At 46.3% G+C, this 25,727-nt stretch overlaps 1 protein-coding gene and 1 long non-coding RNA gene across 5 annotated transcripts in view; one reads left to right on the forward strand and one right to left on the reverse strand.

Annotated features, from left to right (window-relative positions):
* Nucleotides 1-5,607: 5,607 nt before the first annotated feature.
* LOC135824524 (uncharacterized) lies at nt 5,608-20,846 on the reverse strand. Its single transcript, XR_010554870.1, has 10 exons — nt 20,539-20,846; nt 18,538-18,695; nt 17,515-17,590; nt 16,892-17,055; nt 16,494-16,547; nt 10,126-10,283; nt 9,103-9,178; nt 8,480-8,643; nt 8,082-8,135; nt 5,608-6,527 (listed from the first exon to the last, which is right to left on the reverse strand). It is a non-coding gene; the product is annotated as an uncharacterized LOC135824524 (long non-coding RNA).
* A 2,517-nt stretch (nt 20,847-23,363) lies between these two features.
* The window catches only part of LOC135824533 (cilia-and flagella-associated protein 96-like), an 8,884-nt gene continuing 6,520 nt past the window's right edge, over nt 23,364-25,727 (forward strand). For 2 of the 4 annotated variants that reach the window (XM_065337268.1, XM_065337269.1), the window contains exon 1: nt 23,364-23,787. The gene's annotated coding sequence lies outside the window, so the exon portion shown is untranslated. Of the gene's footprint in view, nt 23,792-25,727 lie in introns of all 4 variants that reach the window. The other 2 variants (XM_065337267.1, XM_065337265.1) reach the window with 2 other exon arrangements.

Below are 25,727 nucleotides of genomic sequence, written 5' to 3' on the forward strand. Positions count from 1 at the left end.
CATGTGGCCGATTGACTTACATGTACCTGTATCTTCGGTACTCCATACGGTCATGTAATAATACAGTCGTCCCTCTCTAATCCGGCACTTTATAATCCAGCACCCTCGATAAACCAGCACAATTTTCAGTAGCCAAAATGTCCTCTTCATGTACATTGCAGCAGTAAATCAGATTTGTTAATCCAGCACCCTCCCTTATCCAGCAGATTTTCGTGGCACAAATGGTGCCGGATTATAGAGGGACCACTGTAATACCAAATGAGAGTCCTCCGCGTTGGACAGTGCTCAATATTCGTTCCGAACGGTTCGAATAGAGCTACATTTGTACATGTACATGTAACTCAGTTGTCTGATGAAGTGATGATTGCCTGGGCATGAAACTACTAGTTACAACGAACGATGCTTGGTGCTCTGTGCCGTGTGTAATAATAATAATAACAACAACAACAACAACAACAACAACAACAACAACAACAACAACAACAACAACAACAACAACAACAACAACAACAACAACAACAACAACAACAACAACAACAACAACAACAACAACAACAACAACAACAACAACAACAACAACAACAACAACAACAACAACAACAACACAGTTGCGCGTAATCAAACATCAATATTGTGCGACACTAATGTTCGGAGGACCGCTGCTGTCTCTTGATGAATCTTCCCGTTGTTCTAGTTCAGTATCATTAGTTGTGGACCGTCGCTCTCCATGCAGGTCGTTTACCACAACATAATACAAGGGGAGGTAAATGTAGCCACAAACTGTTGTACAAGTCTGTCAGCAGTAGATGTACATGTACATGTTTAGCAAAGTGTTCACAAGCACCATTGACACTAGGGTCCAGCGGATTCTGCCGGCAGAAAAATTGGCAGAATTCGGTACTTTTTCTGGTAAGTTTCATGCATGTTTGGTATGTGGATAAAGAAATGGAGCAGAATTCGAGGAATTGCCCGCCATAAGGTTTGTATGGTTCTGCCCATTTTTCTGCTTTTCGAGCAGAATCTGCCACCTTTTCGAGCAGAATCCGCCGGTCCCTAATTGCCACCATTCACTGTCCATGAAAATTATCATTCTCTCCCTAGGAGTAAACCAAGGACCAATGAACTACAAGTTACTGAGTACGCTATAATATCCACTAACACCACCAGTTACTTGACAATCAGCTTCCTTGGTCCTTTTTCTTCTTATAAGTTAAAAGTAAGAAAATTATCGTGTCCGTTCCCGAAGGGAACTGATGACGGCCGCTAACACCCGGTAAACCCTAGCGGCAGGTGCAGCGCCGAACGGTGGGGGTGAGTGGAGAAGTCTCACAACCCCTGGCACAAGTGCCGAGAAAGACCCCATTAGCTGCATCCATATTTCCGTTGTGCCTGGCCACAAGTTCCCAGCTGACTGTGGCCCAGTGTGGGTTGCAGCACGGCTGGAAAACCGCCCCCAGCGACTTGAAATTTATCCTTGGCTCTTCCTTATAATTCGCTGCCTGAAGTACGAAGCTTGTGAACTAGTGATGAGTAATAATGTGCGTTCTCGAGCCTTATACTGTACAATGTACATCAAGCCCTGATGGTAGTGCTCGTCAAGTGCTATGGGCATGGCCCTATACCATGCTATGGGCATGGCCCTATACCATGCTATGGGCATGGCCCTATACCATGCTATGGGCATGGCCCTATGCCATGGTATGGGTAATGTAGGGCGACATGATGACTGTGTCCAGCCTTCGGCGGATTATGACGGACACCAAATTTGCAGAATTTGATGCTGTTTCTGGTCTGTTTCGTGCAACAAACTTTGGTACGTTGATAAAAAAAAAAAGAGCAACTGTCATAGGGTTTTGCATGGTTCTGCAAATTAAATTATTTCACTGCTTTTCGAGGAGAGGGTGCCGAGCATAATCCACGAGCGGCTAGTTTACATCCGCAGCGAGTCACTGCGATACAGTGCGGCATGTAGTCGACGGTGTACATGTCATGTACTTCAGTATTCACAAACCCTGCTCAGAAATCAAAGACGGTGATACTGCCGGGATTTGCACAGGCGAGACACCTACTGAACAGAGGCTGCACTGGGACGCAGCATGCAGTGATGGTGAGGCATTCTACTTGGTGAGGCATCATACATCATGAGTGTACATGTAAGTGGTAGTACCAAGGCCGGAAGAAGCGTTACTTGCGCGCGTGGGGAACACCCGGAACAGACGCATCCTGTGCAGCGAAAGCCTGACTGCAAGAGGCCACTTCAAAAGCGAATTTTACTGCAATGATTATGTAGCCAGGTCTGAACTGCTGTGAGTAGGACACCATGGACTTCCCATCAAGTTCACGGAGAGAAGGTCGCTGGCGCCTTGGGGTTGCCAAGTTTCCTTGAATCTTAGCATACTAGTATCCTGAGCGCCAACAAGTCGTCAAGGAGGGGGCTAATCTTCTCGCAGAAAAGGGGGAAAAAGAGGGGGAAAAGAAGAGCGGGAAATTGAAAAAGAGGGGGTAAAGAATGGCGGGAAAAGGAAAAAGAGGGGGAAAAGGATGGCGGGAAGAATCCACCGTTTGAATGTGCATACATCTAAAGCAGGGGCGGATCCAGGAATTTTTCAGGGGGGGTTCAAATTTTTTCGAGCGCACAGAATTAAATTCGCTTCAAACTGTTTTCGGTTCGTTCACTACACCGGGAGTTGCAAAATCTTTATTGTCACGGTAGCCCTTGCATTGCTTGGCCAATGGCAATAAGACAAGGGTAATGCGTTTAGAGCCTTACAAAGTACAAAGCTGCAGCACAGGCAGAAACTAAGGCCGTGACTGCAGCATTAGATATCCTTAGCTAAAAAAACGCTAACGTAAACGCAAACCTTTCCGTACTTCGGATCGTTCAAGCTGACTTTTCCCTTAGCACAAAGTACGTTATAGTTGAGACGAAGTAGTCGTGACAACCATGGCGATCTGAATTTTCGTGGAAACAGATGCGGGAAATTCAAAATTTTGAACCAGGGATTAGTTTGCTGTCGTTCCGAAAGAATACCTTGGCGAGGTATTTTACTCTGGAATAGCAAAAGCACGGCGAAAATGAGTTTTCGCTGTTCCCAGGTCCTTGGAAACCCTTTCCTAAACGCAGCACCGAAGACTGTAAAGGGTTCTCCAGCTCCAGCACGTCTGGGAGAGGCCGATGAATTTCTTCCTCAGGAGTGCCGTGGAACTCGTCCTTTGTTTCCCAGATGGGATAGAGGGAGAAAGGCACGAAGCAGAGGACGCAGAGGACGCAGAAATTGTCAACTGAAAGGCAAAACTCGCCAAAAAAGCTAAATGTCACAAGAGGAAGCAATCTCGACTCTCGATCTCATCTCGATCTGCACGACGTGCTTTTTATCTCCCGCCAGTTACAAAACAATGCGAGTTGTTGCATTTTTTGCAGAATTTCCATAACGAACGTCGGGCCGTTATTTTGAGCTCTGTAACGTTTTTCCGTTATCCGATAACGTCTTTTGTCACGGCTGGGAGTGAGTACCGTAAAAGTTAGCGTTATCGTACTTTTGCTAAGGATGTCTATTTTCCGAACTGACGGAAGGCGAAGTTCTCTGACTGTTCTCCGGCTGGGACTCCGTGTCGTCACATTCGCGCCGTACATGGCGGAACGAAGCCAAGCTCAATGGCAACTGATCGGCCGCTCGCCTCTTTGGCAGACGTCGCGACATGGCAAACTACACGACAAACACAAACATTATCTTCGTACTGCGACGGAGGAAACCTACAGTCCAGCCAGCGCGAAATAAAACAAAACGACAAGGAAGGTAAGGAGGACAAGTGGCAGTTTCTCCACCTTTTGCTCCACCGCGACATGGCAAACTACACGACAAAAACACAAACATTATCTTCGTACTGCGACGGAGGAAACCTACAGTCCAGCCAGCGCGAAATAAAACAAAACGACAAGGAAGGTAAGGAGGACAAGTGGCAGTTTCTCCACCTTTTGCTCCACCGCGACATGGCAAACTACACGACAAAAACACAAACATTATCTTCGTACTGCGACGGAGGAAACCTACACTACAGTCCAGCCAGCGCGAAATAAAACAAAACGACAAAGAAGGAGGACAAGTGGCAGGTTTTCCTCCTTTTAGTTTTGCTCCACCACTTGAACTGTCGATCGTTTCAACTAATTCAACTTGAAGTCACATGATACGCGTACAGACCCTTCGATTCGAACGGTACGCGTACAACAGTCCCGACCACTGCATGCATGCAGTGACCTACAATGTACAGTACGTACCTGCACTGCCTGTACTTGACTACTGCATGCAGGATTGCCAGTGTCAGTGAACATGGTGAAGTCTACTGCAGTCTGCAGTACTGGCTACGCTACATGCACGCTACACTTCGCTGGCTGCGCACGTGGAGATCACAAAAAAATCGACTGGACCCATGGTCGAAATTATTTTAGGGGGTTCGTCCGAACCCCCTGAACCCCCCCTGTATCCGCCCCTGTAAAGTGAGGCTATTTCCAGGCTCTGCACAAGTACACATCCACCACGGCCTCTTGCAGCCTCCTCCTCTTCCTCCCCCCCCCCCCATCACACACAATGTGCCGATTATCCTAATGTCAACTATCCAAATGATTAATTATTCAAAATAATTGCTTGCATTTAATTGAGGGGTAGAAGATGAGTTTCAAGTTGTTGATTTTCGTCGCTCGGGGCACCATTGAAGCGATTCACAAGATGTATTACAACAGGTTTGAGTCAAAATGTGTAATAATAGTGTCATTAATTTAGAGGGGGACGAGTGCACCTAGTTCCTGTTGCACTGCTGAAGAGAATGAAAATGATGAAAACATGCTGAAATATGCATGATTTAGATAGATGTGTGACTGCTCTCTTATCCGAACATTCTTCTCATCTGAACCCTCTGGAGACAGCCCGCGTCCCGAGGGGTGGGGATAATCGGCACTCTCCTGTACATCTAATTCTATTCTTACAACATATTGCAGGGGCGTAGCACCCGCTACGACTGGTACGACCATGGCCGTACCACTTTTCGAAAAGTGTGGTCCGTCCGGAACGTGCAAAACCGTAATAAAAAAAATCAGGATCCATCGATGCATATAATGCGCATCAGACTTTGACCTTTTTCTAGACCCGTAGATGTGTTATGCATCTGCAGTCGGACTGACTGCATGCACACTGCGCCAGAAGTGTGTGTGAAGTGTGCCAGAAGTTCCCCCAGAACGCAGGATTTCGTGTCTTTTTTACAAAATTTTCCCGGGGGAGGTCCCCGGACCCCCCTCCAACACGGCCTTTGGCCGCGCCGACCTTTGGTCGTACCACTTTCAAACCCCCTCCTACGCCCCTGTATTGTAGAGCTCTTTCTGCTGCCGGGAATGAGAAAACACATCCCAGGTAAGGATACGCCCCTCAAGGAAACACAGCTGGTGGATTCCAACAGTCAGGGGCGTCGCACACGGTACGGTCACTACGGTATTGACCGTAGGGATGTTATAAATTCTTTAAAAATTCCTTTTTTTAAGACATAACCTGGGATTCGAACCCGCACTATCGCGCACCCTGCATGCACCCCCCGATACACTTCGCATACATACTAATTCTTCCAAGTTGCTTCACATTGTGATCTTGCATTTGAAAGCCCTACTAGTATTTGAATATGCATTGTGGCCAGCCGTCTTTGATGGCACGGTACGGTAGGGGATAGGTACGGGACAGGTACGATCGACGGTAATACGACACCGTCTCCCGTACCGTACCGTACCATCAAACACAGCTGGCCACATATAGCTGCCAGCAATATTCAAATAGGGCTTTCAAACGCAAGATCATAACGTGAAGCAACTTGGAAGAATGGGTATGAATGCGAAGTGTATGGGGGAATGCATGTAGGGCGATAGTGCGGGTTCGAATCCCAGCATATGCCTGAAAAAATAGGAGAATTGAAAAATTTATAACGTCCCTATGCTTTTTTTGCCGTCAGATACGGATAGCGCCAGGCGTGACACAAACAAACAAACACACAAATACCAAATTAAAGCTGTGTGGACCCTGGCTAGCGCCAGACATTACTGAAGTAACGTCTTCTGCATAGCTACGGGAATGATGATAAATTCACATACAGAACACAATATGCCCAGATACGGAAATTTAAGTCAAGATTAGCAGAATATACACACATGCAAACACACACACACACACACACACAAGCGTGTGCACACAAACGCAAACACACACACACATATGCACACACACACACACACTGTTGGCTGCTATAATGCGATGGCAGCCTAGACAGAGGAAACAAAGTTTACACAAACAAATTCCTACTCTTTCTCTTTCTTTGTCTTCTTCTTCTTCCTCATATTCAATTCAAGGCAGGCTCTTCAATTTTTTTGCTTCGGCCAACCTCGTTTTGGGATCTGACCCACTTTATTGGGGCAGTGCAGGTACCCTGAACCTGAGAGTGTCCTTCTGATGTCATCGCTTTCCCACATTTTCTGCACGTCTATATTATTCTTTCTACGAGGACAACAGAAGGACAGAAACAAAGACATCCACACCATTTTTAAGACTGCATCTTCCAAAGAACACATCAAAAAGCAAATTCTACACACCAAGCATCGGTTCACGCCGTAACAAATCTCCACGGCATGAAATATTCGATCGAATGCCTGGTGGGAGATGCTTTTTAAAAGGCTTGCATACATTTTTCACAAAAGACATTGTTGTGGCTGCCACCGGATTCGTACAAGAATATGTCAACTTCTAATCAAGGACTGTAATAAGTTCTGCCTTACGTATTAAAGGGGAAGTCTGCTGAATTTTTTTAATTTCAGGACCCGTAGAGTTTGGGGCGCTGAGTCGAATGTTCTTTTCCGAGGAGGCTGCGGTCCATGGTTCGTCAGATACGCCCAATCGAAAATGAGCGAAAGCGAGCACGCAGTCTACCTGATCCAGGTGATAAGGTCACAGTGTGCAGCCAGGTAGCCACACCATCTATTTGTGTGCAAAATGGCCAATATTCGAAACGCGTTCGATTTGAGAACCATCTATCGCAGCTTCTTCGGACCAAGAGCATTCGACTCACTGTTACAAGCCCTACGTACCCTGTGATTTTCAGCTCGGCAAAATTTGAGGATACCCCGTTTTTAGCCGTTTCCGAGTGGGACTTTTTACATCCGCTGGCTTCTGCGTGCATGCCATAGTCAACAAACATACGGAACATTACACTACAGTACTGCCGGGCGCCGAAGAACGGGGTCAGGGTTCTAGCCTAGCCCGTTCTTATTTTTGGCGAACACAGCAGTTTCGTTCATATTCGATGGTACAGTCTTACATGTACATTTATGCAGAGTTATACGTCTGAGTGTACATCATATTCATATTGTACATCACGTTTCTACCTAGACCGTTCTTAAAAAATAGCGAAATCATAGCCTGGCCGTTCATCGGCGGTCCGTTCTTCGGCGCCCGGCAGTACTGTAGTAGTAGTAGTACATGACTACACCCGCACTGCTGTGCTAGCGCTACGCGAGTCGTGTGGTAGATCTAAAATTAATGTACAAGAGACTAGTCAATACACGGACGTGTCATGTACTGCACCCGGTATGTAGTTAGAGAAGGTGTGCTCCTCCGGGCCGGTGATTGTGCTTTGAGAAGGAAATATTTTAGTTTTCCGCTTGGAATAGTCCAGCCTCATTTATGCTACAACGATGAGTCCACAACCGTGACAAGCGACAAAACCGCGAACAGCTCCCGGACCTAAAACGTTCAGATCCCGAAGTGTTGTGATCCTTGAATCGAAGAGTCGTGTCCGTGGTTCCAAGAACCTGCATTGTATATCCAATCGAGCAGCGTCCGAGCTATGTTTGCACCAAAAATCGTGAAATTTTCCACTGTATCATGGAAATGCCACACCCTGCAGTCCCGCTGTTACCATATTTTACCGGTATAAGTCGACTTATTGAATTGAATTCAGTGCAAACAGGAATTTCGGATAATTGACCGTTTGGACAGTTGACATTCGGATAATCGGCATTCTACTGTAATCCTAGTGCATGCAATGAAACATACTTGACTGTTGGGAGTCTTGCTGCGTCAGTGCAAATTGGCAGTTAATGCTAGAAGCTGCAGTGAACAACATCACAAATAGAAAATAAAGAAAAGCAAATACAACTGAACTTTGATACTGGAAATTACAGATCTGCTGCCCGCATCCACATGTCCATATTCTACATGTGCGATTGATCCTGCAAGATCTTCACTACCCGTCTAATTGAGGATGGCACCCCGAATAGAGCGGACCGCTTCTAAACCAATCAAAGACCCAGGTTGTTATACTCCAGCAACCGGGCAAAGACCTGTCACCCATCCATGACCCATCAGCCCATCTCCTTATGCTCACATTTTGGTGTAGTAGTTGAGCACCTGTCCTTCCTTCATCAAGTGGATATCCTAAGCATGTGACTTACCGCTGGTATATCTCTGCACATCCATCTTGACTGGTTGTCAAGTCCCTTTCCCGAGAGGTAGAGTGGATGGTAGGGTCAGTGCAGTCCTGGCCACGCCATGAGAAAGAAGACATTTTCCCATCAGGAGAAGGCCAACATCCTCCCTCTGGGTAGTGCCTTGATACCTGCAGTGCAGTGCAGTAACATTAAACTGCAATTGAAACTGTCTCCATGCCATTGTTAAGCCCAGTTCACATTCGACGGGGCGCAACGGGACGCGACATAAGGATCGACGGGAAACGCCGGGACGGTCACCCCGTCACGGCCTGTGCCTTATGACTCGCACCATTCGCTGTTGAACATCGCAAAGACTGGAGCATGTCGTGTCGTACGAATTGTACAAGATTTTACAGCTCACCCCAGCCGTCACAGGCCCTTACGTCCCGTACCGTCAGCGTTGCGTCGAAAGAGAACTAGGCTTTAGAAAGATTACGTGTTGGTATGTGCTCCTACTTACACACAAATATACAAAAGGTATATAAAGAGAAAGCATGATCCACCCCATCATTGACACCAACAGCCCGGCACAAGAGCAGCAGCACCTGCATTCTATTAACCCAAAGTTCATCTGCGAATATACTCACAGAGTCGTCTCCTTTACTGTGCCCGACCTTGGAAGAAAACAACACAGCAACGTAGTGTTGGTTTCGGTGAGGGCTTCTACGTTCACATGAACACACAGAAAAGCACAATATATTTCCAAACAGACGCCAACTAGTATAACCAAACAGCAACGACAACACCACAAAGACCTAACAGTCTCTTGAGCACAAAGTGTCTGGGATAAAAAAAAGAGCAGAAGTTCACCATCGACACTGGTATTATAAAACTTTCTACAACTGCTGCAGAGGCAGCAGCAGGGTTCTAGTGCCCGGACCCAAAGCTCATCTGAGAATTTTCGCCATTGATACAAAGCAACGACCATGGTAGCAGCAGAGAGTAACAGCAGCAGCCGTTTGAGCAGCAGTATCAGCAGTCTCCAGCTTCAAGGGAGTGACCTAGCAAATTTTACAGTAACATGAAAAGTGCAACTGCACTCTTTCCGGCACCAAATATGCCATGCTGTCCCCCGCTGCAAAATAGAGGACAACTCTCAACTGTCGCCAACACCTTGGCCCAGAGGGAGTCTTTCCTTCGACATTCGCCCCGGCCAAAGAAGGTCAAAACCCAAGTGGTGTAATCATGTATCTGCTTCTCCTATCGAGACACTGGCAAGGCTTGTATAGGCATGATAAATTGATAATACTGTATGCATATAACAAAGGCAAACGCACAAACTCACGTCCATGCACATGTGCACGGACGGTGTCGTTGGCGTACACACACACACACACACACACACACACACACACACACACACACACACACACACACACACACGCGTGCCCACGCCCGCGCATGCACAGGACAAAGGCATGTGCAAAGGAGCATGCTCATAAAAGCACAGGACAGGCACACGACTGATCTACGGATGTATCACGACATTGAAGGGACGGAGCTTGCAGCAAGCCTTCACCCTCTGGAGATTCCTGAAATACATAAATACATGTCAGCAGTAAATAGTTGCAGCATAAACATTTCCACGGGGACTGTGCAGCTTCACTAACCTTAACTTCAGTCTCCCCAGAATGCAGAAATCAGACAACGGCTACGAAGAGGTGCAGGAAATTTGAACAACTGTTTCAAAAGCAGTCCTCCAAGCCTTCTGCACCAACAGGTGATTCAGTTCGTGCTCTTATACCATCCTGGCAGGTAGAGACATTTTCTAATAACACGAAGAGCACAATCATCAAGGTGGGCAAATCCTCAAGAGAGAGTGCACCCTAACTTACACTACAAATCATTTACTGGACACTACTGGACAGAGCGTCCAGTCCATTCAGTCCAGGGGAGAAGAGGCAAAGGCATAGGGCTCCTGAGAAGATGAAAGGGCAACACATTATCATTACTACATTAATTTTATTATTGGGGGCAGACGTCTTCTCTGTAAAATATGAGGACGAAAGGCACATCAGTACTCACATCCCTGCTCATATCACTGCTCATCCCTGTCCTCTACGAGGGCAATGCATTTAGGGCTGAAACAAGTATACAGATAACTCGCAAACCGATCGTTTTAAGAGCGCAATCGATAATCGTTAGTGTTCAAAGCGAATGCAAACGATTTTTTATGCATGCATACCAGTGGCAGTATTCTAGCCCTTGCACTCCATCCAATTGTGGATACGAGTGCAATCGTGTACTTTCAAGCGCAGTAATATTGATGCGTGGCTATGAAAGAGATCGGGAGTCAAGACGGTATCTTTTTTGTTGCGGAAGTTGGTGATAAGAGCTTCAAGCCAAAGGGTGACGACAAGCCTGATTCTTCGTTCTAGAAACAACAACATGAACTCCTCTAGTTCATATTGATAAAGCCTAGTTCAAATTCGACGGGACGCGGCGTAAGAATCGATGGGAAGCGACAGGACGGTCTGACGGCGTCCAATGTGAACATCAGGAACGGGAACACAACCATACTACCGTACGGATCGGGAAGCGACGGGAAGTGTTGGATCAGTTCAACTTTTCATACCGTAGACGGGCATAGACGGAGACGCAAGCGTACAAAACGGCTGCATTTTGAGTGAGAACAGGAGGCGGCGTCGTGCGCCATCCACTCCCGATTCGTACTAGGAAATTGTTAGGATTTCGAACAATGCCCTTCCCGTGATAACTCGCAGAATGGCTAACACGACTTGAGTTGAATTTTAGCAAGATAAGATCTCATGTCACTTATGGTGTTTAGGGATAGTTTAGGAGAATGACAGATGAACTGTTTTATCATTTCCTAGGGCTATTATGTGAATGGCACAACTTTCAGGGCTACTTTTTTGTCTCCATGAAAAACTGGTTTTGTGAATTTGATTTCGCTTCATTCAAGGAGAAATAATTGAAAAAAGAAGTCCCGAAAAACAAGAAATTAGGTCCGAAAGTCACCCCGTCACGGACTGTGCCTTATGACTCGCGCCGTTCGCTGGAGAACATCGCAACGACTGCAGCATGTCGTGTCGTACGAATCGTAAAAGATTTTACAGCTCACCCCAGCTGTCCCGACAGGCCCTTACGTCCTGTATCGTCAGTGTTACGTCGAATGTGAACTAGGCTTTAGACCAGTCAGATGTCTACAGGTGTCGACACAATTGCCTGAAATGTTTACAGAATACCAAACACTGAGCGGTAGCCTGGGTATATTTAGAGTGTTTGACTGGTGGCCACAGCTAATGTAGCAAAGGCATCATGGAATTTCTTCATAGTCTTGTGTTCGAGGTGCACGACTACAGCCGGAAAGAATCTATAATTATGAACCAACAATTATAATTGATCTCAATGTCTCAGTACTCATACTCCTTGTCAGTTTTGTGCTAGATTGTGCACGTCTGACTATTCGAAATCTGGTTTAGTTGGTGGACTCGATTGCATAACTTGTGCCCACATTTTTCTATGTTACAATGATATTCATCGCTAAAGAGATTGGTTGATCGCATGGAGTTATTGAATGATGGTTTCAGCCCTAATTTATTTTCACCCTGGCCACAGCACTAGGCGAAATTCTCTGACACGGCCTTTACCTGCATCCACTGCTCTTTCGCATCACGACGAAGGACATGCAGGGGTTCTCTCTGAGCAGAGGAAAGTAGCCATCGCCACCACCACCATCACCATTCACCGACAATACTAGAGAGACTATTTTCCCCGTCGTGGGTACTTCCAATAAAGTAATTCCACTTACATAGGTACCGTCAGCGGCGCCACCATGTTCCCAACAGTGTATTCCTATCGTGGGTACTTCCACGGGCAATAAATTCGGCTCGTGCTGTCACTCGCAAGCCATCAAATTGCTATCCCTCCCTTGCGCGAATTGCCTCTGCAAACAAAATTATTTCAATGATTGGATTCAGTGTTCTTTTCGCTCGTGCACGCGTGGTACATGGTCGCGTGCGCCCCATCTACGCCCATACATTGTTTCATCTCGTTTCATCTTGTTTCATTCGCGGCCCATCTACGCCCGTACTTCGAGTTTCATTTGGTTTCATCTTGTTTCATCTTGTTTCATTTTGTTTCATTTTGTTTCATTTCGTTTCATCTCGGCCCCATCTGCGCCCGTACTTGGCGTTTCATCTGGTTTCATCTCGTTTCATCTCGTTTCATCTTGTTTCATCTGGGGGGAAGACGGGCCCGTCAACCTGTCGTAAGGAGGGGGCTAATCTTCTCGCAGAAAAGGGGGAAAAAGAGGGGGAAAAGAAGAGCGGGAAATTGAAAAAGAGGGGGTAAAGAATGGCGGGAAAAGGAAAAAGAGGGGGAAAAGGATGGCGGGAAGAATCCACCGTTTGAATGTGCATACATCTAAAGTGAGGCTATTTCCAGGCTCTGCACAAGTACACATCCACCACGGCCTCTTGCAGCCTCCTCCTCTTCCTCCCCCCCCCCCCCATCACACACAATGTGCCGATTATCCTAATGTCAACTATCCAAATGATTAATTATTCAAAATAATTGCTTGCATTTAATTGAGGGGTAGAAGATGAGTTTCAAGTTGTTGATTTTCGTCGCTCGGGGCACCATTGAAGCGATTCACAAGATGTATTACAACAGGTTTGAGTCAAAATGTGTAATAATAGTGTCATTAATTTAGAGGGGGACGAGTGCACCTAGTTCCTGTTGCACTGCTGAAGAGAATGAAAATGATGAAAACATGCTGAAATATGCATGATTTAGATAGATGTGTGACTGCTCTCTTATCCGAACATTCTTCTCATCTGAACCCTCTGGAGACAGCCCGCGTCCCGAGGGGTGGGGATAATCGGCACTCTCCTGTACATCTAATTCTATTCTTACAACATATTGCAGGGGCGTAGCACCCGCTACGACTGGTACGACCATGGCCGTACCACTTTTCGAAAAGTGTGGTCCGTCCGGAACGTGCAAAACCGTAATAAAAAAAATCAGGATCCATCGATGCATATAATGCGCATCAGACTTTGACCTTTTTCTAGACCCGTAGATGTGTTATGCATCTGCAGTCGGACTGACTGCATGCACACTGCGCCAGAAGTGTGTGTGAAGTGTGCCAGAAGTTCCCCCAGAACGCAGGATTTCGTGTCTTTTTTACAAAATTTTCCCGGGGGAGGTCCCCGGACCCCCCTCCAACACGGCCTTTGGCCGCGCCGACCTTTGGTCGTACCACTTTCAAACCCCCTCCTACGCCCCTGTATTGTAGAGCTCTTTCTGCTGCCGGGAATGAGAAAACACATCCCAGGTAAGGATACGCCCCTCAAGGAAACACAGCTGGTGGATTCCAACAGTCAGGGGCGTCGCACACGGTACGGTCACTACGGTATTGACCGTAGGGATGTTATAAATTCTTTAAAAATTCCTTTTTTTAAGACATAACCTGGGATTCGAACCCGCACTATCGCGCACCCTGCATGCACCCCCCGATACACTTCGCATACATACTAATTCTTCCAAGTTGCTTCACATTGTGATCTTGCATTTGAAAGCCCTACTAGTATTTGAATATGCATTGTGGCCAGCCGTCTTTGATGGCACGGTACGGTAGGGGATAGGTACGGGACAGGTACGATCGACGGTAATACGACACCGTCTCCCGTACCGTACCGTACCATCAAACACAGCTGGCCACATATAGCTGCCAGCAATATTCAAATAGGGCTTTCAAACGCAAGATCATAACGTGAAGCAACTTGGAAGAATGGGTATGAATGCGAAGTGTATGGGGGAATGCATGTAGGGCGATAGTGCGGGTTCGAATCCCAGCATATGCCTGAAAAAATAGGAGAATTGAAAAATTTATAACGTCCCTATGCTTTTTTTGCCGTCAGATACGGATAGCGCCAGGCGTGACACAAACAAACAAACACACAAATACCAAATTAAAGCTGTGTGGACCCTGGCTAGCGCCAGACATTACTGAAGTAACGTCTTCTGCATAGCTACGGGAATGATGATAAATTCACATACAGAACACAATATGCCCAGATACGGAAATTTAAGTCAAGATTAGCAGAATATACACACATGCAAACACACACACACACACACACACAAGCGTGTGCACACAAACGCAAACACACACACACATATGCACACACACACACACACTGTTGGCTGCTATAATGCGATGGCAGCCTAGACAGAGGAAACAAAGTTTACACAAACAAATTCCTACTCTTTCTCTTTCTTTGTCTTCTTCTTCTTCCTCATATTCAATTCAAGGCAGGCTCTTCAATTTTTTTGCTTCGGCCAACCTCGTTTTGGGATCTGACCCACTTTATTGGGGCAGTGCAGGTACCCTGAACCTGAGAGTGTCCTTCTGATGTCATCGCTTTCCCACATTTTCTGCACGTCTATATTATTCTTTCTACGAGGACAACAGAAGGACAGAAACAAAGACATCCACACCATTTTTAAGACTGCATCTTCCAAAGAACACATCAAAAAGCAAATTCTACACACCAAGCATCGGTTCACGCCGTAACAAATCTCCACGGCATGAAATATTCGATCGAATGCCTGGTGGGAGATGCTTTTTAAAAGGCTTGCATACATTTTTCACAAAAGACATTGTTGTGGCTGCCACCGGATTCGTACAAGAATATGTCAACTTCTAATCAAGGACTGTAATAAGTTCTGCCTTACGTATTAAAGGGGAAGTCTGCTGAATTTTTTTAATTTCAGGACCCGTAGAGTTTGGGGCGCTGAGTCGAATGTTCTTTTCCGAGGAGGCTGCGGTCCATGGTTCGTCAGATACGCCCAATCGAAAATGAGCGAAAGCGAGCACGCAGTCTACCTGATCCAGGTGATAAGGTCACAGTGTGCAGCCAGGTAGCCACACCATCTATTTGTGTGCAAAATGGCCAATATTCGAAACGCGTTCGATTTGAGAACCATCTATCGCAGCTTCTTCGGACCAAGAGCATTCGACTCACTGTTACAAGCCCTACGTACCCTGTGATTTTCAGCTCGGCAAAATTTGAGGATACCCCGTTTTTAGCCGTTTCCGAGTGGGACTTTTTACATCCGCTGGCTTCTGCGTGCATGCCATAGTCAACAAACATACGGAACATTACACTACAGTACTGCCGGGCGCCGAAGAACGGGGTCAGGGTTCTAGCCTAGCCCGTTCTTATTTTTGGCGAACACAGCAGTTTCGTTCATATTCGATGGTACAGTCTTACATGTACATTTATGCAGAGTTATACGTCTGAGTGTACATCATATTCATATTGTACATCACGTTTCTACCTAGACCGTTCTTAAAAAATAGCGAAATCATAGCCTGGCCGTTCATCGGCGGTCCGTTCTTCGGCGCCCGGCAGTACTGTAGTAGTAGTAGTACATGACTACACCCGCACTGCTGTGCTAGCGCTACGCGAGTCGTGTGGTAGATCTAAAATTAATGTACAAGAGACTAGTCAATACACGGACGTGTCATGTACTGCACCCGGTATGTAGTTAGAGAAGGTGTGCTCCTCCGGGCCGGTGATTGTGCTTTGAGAAGGAAATATTTTAGTTTTCCGCTTGGAATAGTCCAGCCTCATTTATGCTACAACGATGAGTCCACAACCGTGACAAGCGACAAAACCGCGAACAGCTCCCGGACCTAAAACGTTCAGATCCCGAAGTGTTGTGATCCTTGAATCGAAGAGTCGTGTCCGTGGTTCCAAGAACCTGCATTGTATATCCAATCGAGCAGCGTCCGAGCTATGTTTGCACCAAAAATCGTGAAATTTTCCACTGTATCATGGAAATGCCACACCCTGCAGTCCCGCTGTTACCATATTTTACCGGTATAAGTCGACTTATTGAATTGAATTCAGTGCAAACAGGAATTTCGGATAATTGACCGTTTGGACAGTTGACATTCGGATAATCGGCATTCTACTGTAATCCTAGTGCATGCAATGAAACATACTTGACTGTTGGGAGTCTTGCTGCGTCAGTGCAAATTGGCAGTTAATGCTAGAAGCTGCAGTGAACAACATCACAAATAGAAAATAAAGAAAAGCAAATACAACTGAACTTTGATACTGGAAATTACAGATCTGCTGCCCGCATCCACATGTCCATATTCTACATGTGCGATTGATCCTGCAAGATCTTCACTACCCGTCTAATTGAGGATGGCACCCCGAATAGAGCGGACCGCTTCTAAACCAATCAAAGACCCAGGTTGTTATACTCCAGCAACCGGGCAAAGACCTGTCACCCATCCATGACCCATCAGCCCATCTCCTTATGCTCACATTTTGGTGTAGTAGTTGAGCACCTGTCCTTCCTTCATCAAGTGGATATCCTAAGCATGTGACTTACCGCTGGTATATCTCTGCACATCCATCTTGACTGGTTGTCAAGTCCCTTTCCCGAGAGGTAGAGTGGATGGTAGGGTCAGTGCAGTCCTGGCCACGCCATGAGAAAGAAGACATTTTCCCATCAGGAGAAGGCCAACATCCTCCCTCTGGGTAGTGCCTTGATACCTGCAGTGCAGTGCAGTAACATTAAACTGCAATTGAAACTGTCTCCATGCCATTGTTAAGCCCAGTTCACATTCGACGGGGCGCAACGGGACGCGACATAAGGATCGACGGGAAACGCCGGGACGGTCACCCCGTCACGGCCTGTGCCTTATGACTCGCACCATTCGCTGTTGAACATCGCAAAGACTGGAGCATGTCGTGTCGTACGAATTGTACAAGATTTTACAGCTCACCCCAGCCGTCACAGGCCCTTACGTCCCGTACCGTCAGCGTTGCGTCGAAAGAGAACTAGGCTTTAGAAAGATTACGTGTTGGTATGTGCTCCTACTTACACACAAATATACAAAAGGTATATAAAGAGAAAGCATGATCCACCCCATCATTGACACCAACAGCCCGGCACAAGAGCAGCAGCACCTGCATTCTATTAACCCAAAGTTCATCTGCGAATATACTCACAGAGTCGTCTCCTTTACTGTGCCCGACCTTGGAAGAAAACAACACAGCAACGTAGTGTTGGTTTCGGTGAGGGCTTCTACGTTCACATGAACACACAGAAAAGCACAATATATTTCCAAACAGACGCCAACTAGTATAACCAAACAGCAACGACAACACCACAAAGACCTAACAGTCTCTTGAGCACAAAGTGTCTGGGATAAAAAAAAGAGCAGAAGTTCACCATCGACACTGGTATTATAAAACTTTCTACAACTGCTGCAGAGGCAGCAGCAGGGTTCTAGTGCCCGGACCCAAAGCTCATCTGAGAATTTTCGCCATTGATACAAAGCAACGACCATGGTAGCAGCAGAGAGTAACAGCAGCAGCCGTTTGAGCAGCAGTATCAGCAGTCTCCAGCTTCAAGGGAGTGACCTAGCAAATTTTACAGTAACATGAAAAGTGCAACTGCACTCTTTCCGGCACCAAATATGCCATGCTGTCCCCCGCTGCAAAATAGAGGACAACTCTCAACTGTCGCCAACACCTTGGCCCAGAGGGAGTCTTTCCTTCGACATTCGCCCCGGCCAAAGAAGGTCAAAACCCAAGTGGTGTAATCATGTATCTGCTTCTCCTATCGAGACACTGGCAAGGCTTGTATAGGCATGATAAATTGATAATACTGTATGCATATAACAAAGGCAAACGCACAAACTCACGTCCATGCACATGTGCACGGACGGTGTCGTTGGCGTACACACACACACACACACACACACACACACACACACACACACACACACACACACACACACACGCGTGCCCACGCCCGCGCATGCACAGGACAAAGGCATGTGCAAAGGAGCATGCTCATAAAAGCACAGGACAGGCACACGACTGATCTACGGATGTATCACGACATTGAAGGGACGGAGCTTGCAGCAAGCCTTCACCCTCTGGAGATTCCTGAAATACATAAATACATGTCAGCAGTAAATAGTTGCAGCATAAACATTTCCACGGGGACTGTGCAGCTTCACTAACCTTAACTTCAGTCTCCCCAGAATGCAGAAATCAGACAACGGCTACGAAGAGGTGCAGGAAATTTGAACAACTGTTTCAAAAGCAGTCCTCCAAGCCTTCTGCACCAACAGGTGATTCAGTTCGTGCTCTTATACCATCCTGGCAGGTAGAGACATTTTCTAATAACACGAAGAGCACAATCATCAAGGTGGGCAAATCCTCAAGAGAGAGTGCACCCTAACTTACACTACAAATCATTTACTGGACACTACTGGACAGAGCGTCCAGTCCATTCAGTCCAGGGGAGAAGAGGCAAAGGCATAGGGCTCCTGAGAAGATGAAAGGGCAACACATTATCATTACTACATTAATTTTATTATTGGGGGCAGACGTCTTCTCTGTAAAATATGAGGACGAAAGGCACATCAGTACTCACATCCCTGCTCATATCACTGCTCATCCCTGTCCTCTACGAGGGCAATGCATTTAGGGCTGAAACAAGTATACAGATAACTCGCAAACCGATCGTTTTAAGAGCGCAATCGATAATCGTTAGTGTTCAAAGCGAATGCAAACGATTTTTTATGCATGCATACCAGTGGCAGTATTCTAGCCCTTGCACTCCATCCAATTGTGGATACGAGTGCAATCGTGTACTTTCAAGCGCAGTAATATTGATGCGTGGCTATGAAAGAGATCGGGAGTCAAGACGGTATCTTTTTTGTTGCGGAAGTTGGTGATAAGAGCTTCAAGCCAAAGGGTGACGACAAGCCTGATTCTTCGTTCTAGAAACAACAACATGAACTCCTCTAGTTCATATTGATAAAGCCTAGTTCAAATTCGACGGGACGCGGCGTAAGAATCGATGGGAAGCGACAGGACGGTCTGACGGCGTCCAATGTGAACATCAGGAACGGGAACACAACCATACTACCGTACGGATCGGGAAGCGACGGGAAGTGTTGGATCAGTTCAACTTTTCATACCGTAGACGGGCATAGACGGAGACGCAAGCGTACAAAACGGCTGCATTTTGAGTGAGAACAGGAGGCGGCGTCGTGCGCCATCCACTCCCGATTCGTACTAGGAAATTGTTAGGATTTCGAACAATGCCCTTCCCGTGATAACTCGCAGAATGGCTAACACGACTTGAGTTGAATTTTAGCAAGATAAGATCTCATGTCACTTATGGTGTTTAGGGATAGTTTAGGAGAATGACAGATGAACTGTTTTATCATTTCCTAGGGCTATTATGTGAATGGCACAACTTTCAGGGCTACTTTTTTGTCTCCATGAAAAACTGGTTTTGTGAATTTGATTTCGCTTCATTCAAGGAGAAATAATTGAAAAAAGAAGTCCCGAAAAACAAGAAATTAGGTCCGAAAGTCACCCCGTCACGGACTGTGCCTTATGACTCGCGCCGTTCGCTGGAGAACATCGCAACGACTGCAGCATGTCGTGTCGTACGAATCGTAAAAGATTTTACAGCTCACCCCAGCTGTCCCGACAGGCCCTTACGTCCTGTATCGTCAGTGTTACGTCGAATGTGAACTAGGCTTTAGACCAGTCAGATGTCTACAGGTGTCGACACAATTGCCTGAAATGTTTACAGAATACCAAACACTGAGCGGTAGCCTGGGTATATTTAGAGTGTTTGACTGGTGGCCACAGCTAATGTAGCAAAGGCATCATGGAATTTCTTCATAGTCTTGTGTTCGAGGTGCACGACTACAGCCGGAAAGAATCTATAATTATGAACCAACAATTATAATTGATCTCAATGTCTCAGTACTCATACTCCTTGTCAGTTTTGTGCTAGATTGTGCACGTCTGACTATTCGAAATCTGGTTTAGTTGGTGGACTCGATTGCATAACTTGTGCCCACATTTTTCTATGTTACAATGATATTCATCGCTAAAGAGATTGGTTGATCGCATGGAGTTATTGAATGATGGTTTCAGCCCTAATTTATTTTCACCCTGGCCACAGCACTAGGCGAAATTCTCTGACACGGCCTTTACCTGCATCCACTGCTCTTTCGCATCACGACGAAGGACATGCAGGGGTTCTCTCTGAGCAGAGGAAAGTAGCCATCGCCACCACCACCATCACCATTCACCGACAATACTAGAGAGACTATTTTCCCCGTCGTGGGTACTTCCAATAAAGTAATTCCACTTACATAGGTACCGTCAGCGGCGCCACCATGTTCCCAACAGTGTATTCCTATCGTGGGTACTTCCACGGGCAATAAATTCGGCTCGTGCTGTCACTCGCAAGCCATCAAATTGCTATCCCTCCCTTGCGCGAATTGCCTCTGCAAACAAAATTATTTCAATGATTGGATTCAGTGTTCTTTTCGCTCGTGCACGCGTGGTACATGGTCGCGTGCGCCCCATCTACGCCCATACATTGTTTCATCTCGTTTCATCTTGTTTCATTCGCGGCCCATCTACGCCCGTACTTCGAGTTTCATTTGGTTTCATCTTGTTTCATCTTGTTTCATTTTGTTTCATTTTGTTTCATTTCGTTTCATCTCGGCCCCATCTGCGCCCGTACTTGGCGTTTCATCTGGTTTCATCTCGTTTCATCTCGTTTCATCTTGTTTCATCTGGGGGGAAGACGGGCCCGTCAACCTGTCGTCATGTGGGACTTTGTAATTCCAATTTCCAAGTAATTGCAACATGCTGAAACTTCATGAATTGATGTCATTGTGTTGCTTGTTGGTCTCTGCTATACATTGTACAAGCAAATGGTGAAGTGAGCGATCGAGAAATCCAGTAGAGAGATGACTCGCAGTCGTACATGTACATGTAGATCTACTACTTGATGTTGCTTTGTTATTGTTACTGTGTCCCTCATTTTGGATTCGCAACCCAAACGGACAGGACTGTCCGGGGATACATGTAAAAAGTAAGGGAGCGAAATCGCGAGTACTGCAGGACTGCAGGGCTTCAGAATGGGTTTTTCCCGGCCGGTATCGCCACTCCCCTGCCAAAAGTAACTAACTACCACTATTACTATTACTTGGTAGTAAGTTTAAACAGACACACTCCGCATGTTTCCACACCAGCTGTCTCTCACACCTGCCGTGTTGCAAGAGTTACCATGGTTACTGAGTCTAAGCTTAGTACATGTACTAGTAGTAAGCTACAGCTCAGACTCTAGCGCTTCGATCTTCAAACACCAACGCCACGCGTGGCGCATGGCGTTGGTTTAGATAATTAGACGATAGAAGCATGTAATGGCAGACAGCTAGCCCTTTCCCAAAGGTGCTCGCCCTTTTTTCGCCCTTTTGGCCGTTTTTGGAAAAAGCCCGTTTCTTTTTTTTCTTTTTTTTGTGCAATAACATGTTATTTAGAAAGACAGGACAAGTGAATAATTAGTCAGTCCATTGTTCATGATGATCTCCGACGGTTACGTCGGCAAGCGAGCCTCCGCCACTGCCAAAGCAGCGTGGGCTCCGCAGGAGGGTGCAAATTTCAAACCAAATTTTAAACGCCTACAACCGCGAATGCACATGATACAGTTTCTTTCGCTCTTTTTGCGCTTTTGGTGAATATCGCCCTTTTTGAGCTTTTTTAGCTGAGAAAGTGCTAAAATCTGTTTGCTCATGCATGCGATCACAGTTTCTTTCCGAGTGCTCGATGGGCCTTGGCACGCCGCTTTTTTGGGGGCAACAAGCAATTACATGTAGTGGGTGAAGCTTGTACCCGGTGTACACAATGCTGTAAAAAGTGGGTTTTTTGAACTTTACTTCCTGTTTTGCCTTTCGTGGACCCATAAATTAATAGAAGATTGCGTATTCATTTCTCAGCTTGGGTTCATATCTGAACGTGTATCATGGCTATGCTTCACTGAAAAAAGAGCACTTTTTGCCTGTTTACACTGGAAAAAGAGCACTTTTTCAGCATATTTTGAGGGACGCGAAAAGCACTAAGTGCGTTAAAAGAGCACCTTTGGGAGAGGGCTACATTGTAGAGACAGGACAGAGTGCACTAAGTGCAGGAGTAAAGAGTGCGCGACTGCGAGTATGAGTGCATCGACGTACTTCAGACTTAGTTCAGTAAGTAGTTCAAGTATCATTTCAGTGTCTTCGGATTCTTCACATTTCATACAATTGGGCTTGAAAGTGATGACGTCAAAACGGCCAGGGAGTAGTAAGTTGACATCAGATTTCTATTTTTGGATCCACTAAGGTGTGACTTAGCTATTGCCTAAGTATGTGGGTGCATAGCAACCCACTCATGTCGCATGCAGGTGTGACTTTTATTTCGCCACCAGTTGTAACCCCGCCCCCAGTAGGCAAATCAGTCAGTTTCACTGGCTACATCACCATGCTGTGGGTAAGACAGCTTGAAATGATTATGTGCTTGGATCCATACAAAAACTGGATCCAAGTGGATCCAGTTTTTGAATTTTTGAAATTGTTGCTATGCTGTGACGTAGCACTTTCAAGCCCTATATCAGTCTTCAGACAGTTCAGTGCTGAGCGCTGAGTGCAGCCAGACCTAGCATCTCTGATGGCATGTCAACTACTAGTACATGTACTAGTAGTAGTACTAGCTGCGCCTAGTAGCTAGGGAACGGCTGGTTGCCATAAGAACCACAGCGACACACGGACGCCAGTGTCACGAAAAAGACGGGCGTACGCGTGTGGCACGTGAAAATGCGTGCCACCAGCACTCCATGCATGCATGGGTGTAGAGGCAGATGCAGATAAGATTATTTTCATAGGCTAGCTAGGCTAGGCTGTCAACCAAAATGTGTGAAGAGTTACTTGTGATTTGTACTGAGTGAGGAGCCTAGCCTCTGCCTCTGGCTAGTCTAAGCGCCCCAGATCAGGTGATGAAGTGACGCTATCGATCAGACTCAGAGGAGAGCAACATAATCATTTTGATAACGATATTGCCTTGAACGCATACTGCCTTACCCTGCTTACTGATCTAGAAAATAGAGCTCATCTGGCCAGACACAGCTGCTAATGCTAATGCTACATGGTATTGTTATTTAGATCCTTGCACTAGATGATCTGTCAGAGAAAGTTTTTTGAAGGCAGCTCGTTGACTGATTGTCTTGTTTGAACACAGTTGGAGAAAGCCACTCCAGATGGTGAATGTTTTTGAAAGAAACAGCCGTAGTTGTGTGAGGTGGTGAGCGCATCGAACTGCCTGAATCGTGCGCGGATAGCGTCCCTTCATTGGCAAAGCGCGGGGTCCGCGGTGGGCGCTTCTATCTTTGCTAGGGATCGGCCATTAGGCAAGCAACAAGTAGGTGAGATGTTGTTTAGATTACTATGGAAGCGGTGTAGAGTCTTCGGTGTTTTTGTTTGTGTGTATGTGTGTGGTGTGTTTGTGTGTATATAATTATGTGTGTGTGTGTGTGTGTGTGTGTGTGTGTGTGTGCGTGTGTGTGTTTGCGTGTGGATGTGTTTGTGTGTATGTGTGTGTGTGTGTGTGTGTGTGTCAGTACAGTGTGTGTGTGTGTGTGTGTGTGTGTGTGTGTGTGTGTGTGTGTGTGTCAGTACAGTGTGTGTCTGTGTGTGTGTGTGTGTGTGTGTGTGTGTGTGTGTGCGTGTGCGTGTGTGTGTGCGTGTGCGTGTGGATGTGTTTGTGTGTGTGTGTGTGTGTGTGTGTGTGTGTGTGTGTGTGTGTGTGTGTGTGTGTGTGTGTGTGTGTGTGTGTGTGTGTGTGTGTGTGTGACCAGGTGTGCATTGGTGGTCGATTCACATGGCTTCGCCAGTTGTGTGGATTAGACAGTTATCTGGCGCAAGTCTTGATCTGTCTCATTCAGATCTTGTTCGCTATCGTTGCTATAACTTATAAGAGAAAATCTGCGGGTGCACATCCAGTGCATTTGCAGATTTGCGTGTTTCTCTTGCGACGAGCGTACACATGGTGGTGGTGGTGTGTGTGTGTGTGTGTGTGTGTGTGCGTGTGTGTGTGCGCGCGCGTGTGTGTGTATGTGTGTGTGTGTGTTTTGGGCGTGCCATTTGGTTTGGACATTTACCTGGCAGATTTCTTGATCTGTTTCATTGAGATACGGAAAACTCGAAGGGTGGATGTTTTCCATTTACATGTAGATGATATCTTGCATTTGAGCAACAGTGGTTGTAGATCGAAGTGCACTGGCAGATTTGCATGCTTCTCCCCACACTGGCGTACACAATACCACAGAGGTGCAGATAATAGCTAGTGATGGTAGCGGCGTGTGCATAAGTATTATACACGTAAAGGTAGTTGGTTGACAGCATGTTACAAGGTGGGGGAACCCTGTGTTTGGAAACAGTGTCCCTTCTTACAACCAGCCATATGTGCACCAAGCATGTTGATGTACATTGTATCAAGAGTACTGTAAATATACAAATTTTCAGCAGCTATTTAATTTCGGCTATATTCGGCACCGACCCAAAACGGTACGAAGTGGTGGTTGCGACTTCGGCGGTGACTTGTAAGAAAGGGTTTGCTCCCCTATATTCGGCACCGATCCAAAACGCCTAAATTAAAACGCCGATGAAATTTTTCACAGCATCTGTCGTGCTATACCATACCCTCTACCCCACGCCGAAAATAAATCGCCGCCGAAATGTCAAAAATCGTGAAGTGCCGAAATTTTGCAGCGCCGAAATTTTGTATATTTGCAGCACATGAAAAGCAGAGTGTGCAGCTTGGATGGGTGGTTGTCACGGCGGAATTCCGTGATTTCATCATTTTAGCGATGTGGCGCGTACAAGCCGGATTCAAGCAGGTCTCTTTCTGCACAACTGCAGCTCAGTTGTACGCACTATGCCGCTTCCCGCCTCAGATCAGCACCACATATGACGTAATCACGGAATTCCGCCGTGACAGGCACCCATAGTGGAAAAGCCGCAAGGTGCACACTCTGATGTTCATGTACTCTTGTTTGTATGTGTTCATAAAGCAGTGTCTTTGCTGCCTTGATACCTGAACCTTTGCCTGAACCGTCAGCGCATCCTTAGGCCTACATCCTCGGGAACATTCCGTGAGCCGCATCTTACTCCGGATTCTCAAGGGTTTCAGAGCTGCATTTGACATGCACTTGATCATGGGAGGGTGTGATGAAAGTTGGCTCTTGGCCCGTGTGGTACGCGGATCCGTAATTCATGTACATGTATATTTGAAAAAAATTATTTTTACGTCCCTAATTGTAGTTTTTATCCTTTGAATGTGTGCTCCCCCCCCCCCCCAAC

This window comes from Sycon ciliatum, chromosome 9 (assembly GCF_964019385.1).
Source record: "Sycon ciliatum chromosome 9, ocSycCili1.1, whole genome shotgun sequence".
Lineage (NCBI taxonomy): Eukaryota > Metazoa > Porifera > Calcarea > Leucosolenida > Sycettidae > Sycon > Sycon ciliatum.